Below are 5,500 nucleotides of genomic sequence, written 5' to 3'. Positions count from 1 at the left end.
TGGGATCCAGTTCATCTGCTCAGAGACCACCTTCTTGAGTGAGTTGGGGCTGACAATATTTCGCACCTCGGCTATCCGAGGCTCGGTGAAGGCGGCAGCTGGAGGCGTCTCCTCAAAACTAAACGCCAGACAACGCCTGTTGCAATTGGGTTTCTCCGCGGTACCAACTAGATCGCGGTCGTCTTTTGCAGGGTTGGGTTCTTGAGAAGGAGGCCCCAAGAATTCCTCACCATACCCATGTTCGGCAAAGTACTTATCGACCTTGGTAAATGTACTCATCGTCGTCATCCGGAACCTGTGCCATATGCATGTCCGGATCCTGTGCCATATGCATGTCCGGTAGCATTGCGGCGGTCTTGCCATGGCTTGGCGCCGGCACGACTGGCGGTGTTGTCTGTGGGGTGGTGTCCCCCGCCCCCAAACGAATCTGGCTCTTCGGCCAAAGCAAGGGCCAGCTTAAGCAGGCGCTGAGGGTCATCACATCATCTATGTCGGCCCCAAGGGGGTGGAACGGAGGTAACAAGTCATCGCAGCCTGGCAGCACCCGAACCAGTTGAACCCTATATGTGGTGGGTGGCATCGGTTTACCGTGGAACGTGGGGTTGCCCGGTTGAACGATTCTGCCCTTGGCGACATCGATCAACTCGCCGCCCATGAAGTGCAGGAGAGTGCATGGAACGTCGGCGCCGGCGCCCTGCGAAAACATGTAGGGCGTCAGGGGATGCCCAGTCAAAGGCAAGGAGATGAAGTCATCGGCCGAGAGAGGCTTAGTTACCATGATGGCGTCAAGCTTGGCTAATGTCGAGGCACCGCCAACGGCGGGCGTGCAAGTGACAGAGGGGCCGCTTGCTGCCGAGGTGCCGGCCGGCGCCGGAGACACCAATGGCGTCGCCTACGCGTTGTGCGAGTTGTTGGCCGTGAAGCTGGGAATCGGGGGCGGCCCCTGTTGGCCGCCCGCAATCCACGCCTGCAGCCCCTCAATCAAGGTAGGCACAATGGCGGTGATCACCCCTCCCACTTGCTGTTGCACTAGCTCTTGGACCATCTCCAGAATCCACGCCACTTTTGCCTTGAGTTCTTCAACCTCGCGCGACTGGCTTACCAAGTTGGTATTTCTCTCCTTTTGCCCACCAGCGTTATAGTATGACGACCATTTCGTGGACAAGCCTTTGCCGGCCACACGACCAGCTGACGACGGCTTACTGGACTTATCCTTGTTTTTCATTATGTTAAACGCCCTATTTAAATTGGTGTCCCAATGGGAGCTCTGAGACGACCCCGCTCTACTGCTTTCAGTGTCCTGCGGAAGGAATGAACCATTTAGAAATTTGGCTTCATTAATTAGAATGCAACCATATGGAGCTAATTACATGGGGTGTATTCCTTACCAGAACACACTCAAGCGCCCTGGTCTTCGCATTCGTGGTAAGCTCCTTTGTTAATGGGTCCACCTTGTACTGGGCCCTAACATAGTTCCTGGTCTGCTTGTCAGCGTATTTCTCGAAGCAGGGTGGTAGGCCTTGCTCGGCACGCTCCGCGTCCTCCTTGTCCCATATAGGTTCCGCCATTCTGTAACCGCCGGGACCGAGTTGGTGGACCCCTAAGTTCAACTCCCGCATTTCTTTCCCCCATTGACTTGATTCCGCGGTTGCCTTGCTCTCGCACTTGATCTTGAACTCCTTGTAGTCATCTTCGCTGGTCGAAGGATTTTTCGCCTTGATCTTCTCATAACTATCACCTTTGTCAATCATTCTCTTCACCACGCTTCTCCAAGTAGACAGGGCCTTGCTCATCTTCGTGAGGGCGGCACTGTTCACTTTATTCCTTGAGAGGCGTGTGTTTGCGACGTCACCGGGGAACTTGTATCGTTCGTGCAGCTTCGTGAAGAGGAGGTTGCGCAAATTCCCTTGGTCCTTATGCCTTAGGTTCTCGGTGTTGATCGAGACAGTGCTCCGGAGAATGCACCCGAGCTGAACCGCGTGCCCCTTGACTATTTCTTTGGGCGCCGTTGGATACCCGTCGGAGTTCACTTCAGTAAATTCCTCCTTTACGGTGTTGAGCACGTTCGGGCGCCGGTCCTTCCGTTGCCTCTTTGATTGGCTGCCATCTGTGCGTGCGCTGCCATCATCAGTGGTGGCATCCTCGGCGGCACCATCAGTGGTGTCATCCCCGACGCCACTAGGGGTTGTGTACTCAGGATCGGTGTCTTCCGCGGCGTCCTCATAGCGGTGAGGTTCTTCCTCCATCTCCTGGGATAGCTCCCAGAATGGCTTGCCCGAACCGCCGGCCTCATCGTTGTGGGCCATGTTTCGCTCTAAATAGGAAAAAAGTTTGGTCAAAAAGTTGGGCCTAATCACTTGGCTCTATTGCCACCTATGGTTTAATGCAGCAAGAATAAAGGGGCAGTTGATCCTACTTAATTAGGTAATAAGATACCCTGGGCCATGCATTAGTCGCAAGTACCCCATATGTCCTATTTTTAGCAAAGTCGTGCTAAAATTCACGGAAAATTTCAGCATGACCTTTGCTGAAAATAGGACATATGGAGTACCCGAATTTGCCGGAACGGAAGTTAATCGACATTCCGTCAAACTCAAGGGCCTCTCGGGGTACCTGCAAAATCATCACGACACGATGGTCGGAGAGCTCGGAGAAGGGTGAGCCCGGGCTCAGAAACGAATATCCCAAACTACTAATACTACTACCAACTTTCTTGCGTGTGCACAACTTTCTTGAACCACCTTTATTATGTTGCAGAGTCATATAAGGATGAAACTGATAAGAAAAAAGGTTAAATACAACATGTTAAATATGAAATCTGCAAGAAATCTTGGCAGGCTAGTGAAATAAGCCTCTTGTATCAATGCTAGTGAAATAAGCGGGCAGAGTCACATTATATGTATTTAAGCCCAGGGGGTGATGGAAGTAGAACAAATGACATCTCCACTACATTGCCAATTCTGGTTTTGGAGCATCGGGTTCGGTGGCTGACCATGGGCATAACTAGTTAGTAGTATGAGTTTTTGTTTTACAGAGTTTCAAGAACCTATGTGCAAATATTACTTGGTAGTTGCTGGTCTTTAGCAATGAGCCTGTCTTGAATAGATCTAAATCAGATATTCCCAGTAGATGTTTTACTCCAGCAACGAACGAGAAGAAAGGCGTGCTACTTAATGGCTCAAATGAGACCCCCTCTTGTGGAGAGAGTGGTAGACTAGGGAGTATTGCTCCCGTTGCAAGATCACAGAGTCACAAGTTTCTAACTCTAGATTTACAGTTAGCGTCTCGTCAGAATGCCAAAATCAACTCAAGTTCCCCTGTCAAGAGAGAGAAACTAGATCAGGGGTTTTCTATTTTTCCTTCAGCAAGACCTCCCAAGGATGTGCAAACAACAAGTGGCACAGAATCTTCTTCTAACGCTAGCTTGGGAAAACTATCTAATTTAGATCTTAATGTATCACCGGACCCGGTTGATCAACTTGAAGGTTTGCCTACAATGCAGGCTGGCTTGAACATACCCCATCATAGAATCTTTCAGCATTAGAAAGCACATGTTCCCTCAGTGGCACACTTTTCTTCAGTCAGCAGTCAGCTGAGTCTAAATATTGACAATACTCTGAAACCATCGAATGCATATCAACTTTCTAATAAGAGTGGAGCAGCTGATGTTACCTTAGATTTGCAACTTAAACCACCAACCAGACCTGAGCTTGGTATAAGCTGGAAAGGTCTTGCTCCTGATCCAGAGCTAAGCCTCTCTCTATTTGTGAAACAAGCCTTTCAATGTACGGACCTGAAAGAACTATTGAGACTTCTGCAATAGTTCAGAAAAGTAATGATCAATTCTCTCTAGTTCACATAGTTTGATAACTTGGATGCATAAAGGCTATTGATGTAGAAAAAAAAGACACTTTACAATACCAAGCACATCAGAGCAGACATTAGCAATATATCACAGAGAAGTACATGCCGATTAACAAGCTTGGGCTTAGCAGTAATATTCTGGGAAATTATTTTCTTGAAGCCTGAAAAAAACTGGCTTTCCTCTTTAAAAACAGAACCAAAACCATGACACGGTCACTTAGAAAGCGATGACGACACCGGGGCAGTTCAAAAAAGCTGGCTCAACGACGTGCTCAGCCTGGGGCAGCACCGGACGTGGAAGCGCATCTGCGTCTCTTGGTCCAAGTATGTATTGTACGTCACTAGTGCTAGTCGCAGCAATGTGAGTTCAGAAGACAACTGGTTGGTGGGAATTTTTTTGTTTTTGTTTTCTGAACATCAGGGCGAAGAGAGGGGATCGGGTTCTTGATCTCTGCTGCGGGAGCGGGGATTTGGCGTTCCTTCTGTCTCAGAAGGTCGACCTGGACGGAGAGGTCGGTGCTCTGCTGAAATGTCGGATTGGCTTCAGGGTTCAGAATATCCAAGCAATCTTATTTGGGTTGTCAATCTCATGGTACCAACCTCTCTCGAATGTCACAGGTGATGGGCGTCGATTTCTCAGGGCAGCAACTACAAACTGCTGCTAGCCGTCAGGACCAGCGATGGAAGGCTTGCTACAAGAACATCAAGTAAGCACCCCCAATGTGAGAGCTTGGGAATTCTGAAGTTCCTTTTACGTGCAATTTTTTTTTCAATTAGGATATGCAGAATGTGTTTTTTTTCGATCAGCTTAACAACCTATGTGGTTAGCTAAGACATGCTTTGTCGCAGATGGATCGAGGGCGATGCACTTGATTTACCTTTCACGGACCGCTACTTTGATGCTGTTACATTTGGTTATGGATTGCACAATGTGGTGGACAAACCCAAAGCGATGCGAGAGATTCTGAGCTCCTAAACCTAACCCTAGGTCACTGCCGCGAGGAGAAGGGGATGAACGGGAGAGGTGGAAGACGACTCACCGGAATCTGAAGAAGGAGCCGTCGGTGGTGCTCTGCTACTCACCTCGTCGAAGCCCAACCATGAACACGGAAGCCGCCGGTCAGCGCCGCGAGGAGAAGTCCAATCGGAATCCCCCACGCCTCCGGCGCGGCCGCTGGGCTGGGCTGGGCGGCGGCCCTCTGGATCGAGTCGGGCGGCGCCGGAACCCGGGCCGAATCCCACGAACCAAGAAAGAAAGCAAGCAGGTCCGGCGGCGGTCGGCGAGCGGGGAGACGGCGGGCGCTGCTGTTTGGTGGAAAGGGGGTAGGGGGAGGCCGCGGGAGAAGAGGAGGGCGCGACCCGGCTTAGGAATGGCGCACCCTGAGCGGTGCGCCATTAGAATGTTTTTTATATAGTAATGGCGCATGTATATGAGGTGCGCCTTCTCTATGTTGTTAACCTCCGAAGTAGCAGCGCAGTGGTCCGTGGGTTTTGCCTCCTAGCAGGAGGTTGCGGGTTCGAATCCTCTTCCCCCCTCTTTTTTTTCCTTTTTTTCTATGCATTGTTTTCTTGTGCTGGTTGCACCTTGGTTTGAGAAGTGCCTAGTATTTTTTTTATGTTTGCAAGTAGATGTCTA

At 50.2% G+C, this 5,500-nt stretch overlaps 1 long non-coding RNA gene across 1 annotated transcript; it reads left to right on the top strand.

The window, feature by feature from the left end:
- Window positions 1-4,122: 4,122 nt before the first annotated feature.
- Window positions 4,123-4,774, top strand: LOC123404274. Its single transcript, XR_006611712.1, has 3 exons — window positions 4,123-4,188; window positions 4,286-4,571; window positions 4,714-4,774. It is a non-coding gene; the product is annotated as an uncharacterized LOC123404274 (long non-coding RNA).
- The last annotated feature ends 726 nt before the right edge of the window (window positions 4,775-5,500 follow it).

Source organism: Hordeum vulgare, chromosome 6H (assembly GCF_904849725.1).
Source record: "Hordeum vulgare subsp. vulgare chromosome 6H, MorexV3_pseudomolecules_assembly, whole genome shotgun sequence".
Lineage (NCBI taxonomy): Eukaryota > Viridiplantae > Streptophyta > Magnoliopsida > Poales > Poaceae > Hordeum > Hordeum vulgare.
The sequence above is the reverse complement of the archived record's forward strand: the minus strand, read 5'-3'. Positions and strand labels throughout refer to the sequence as shown.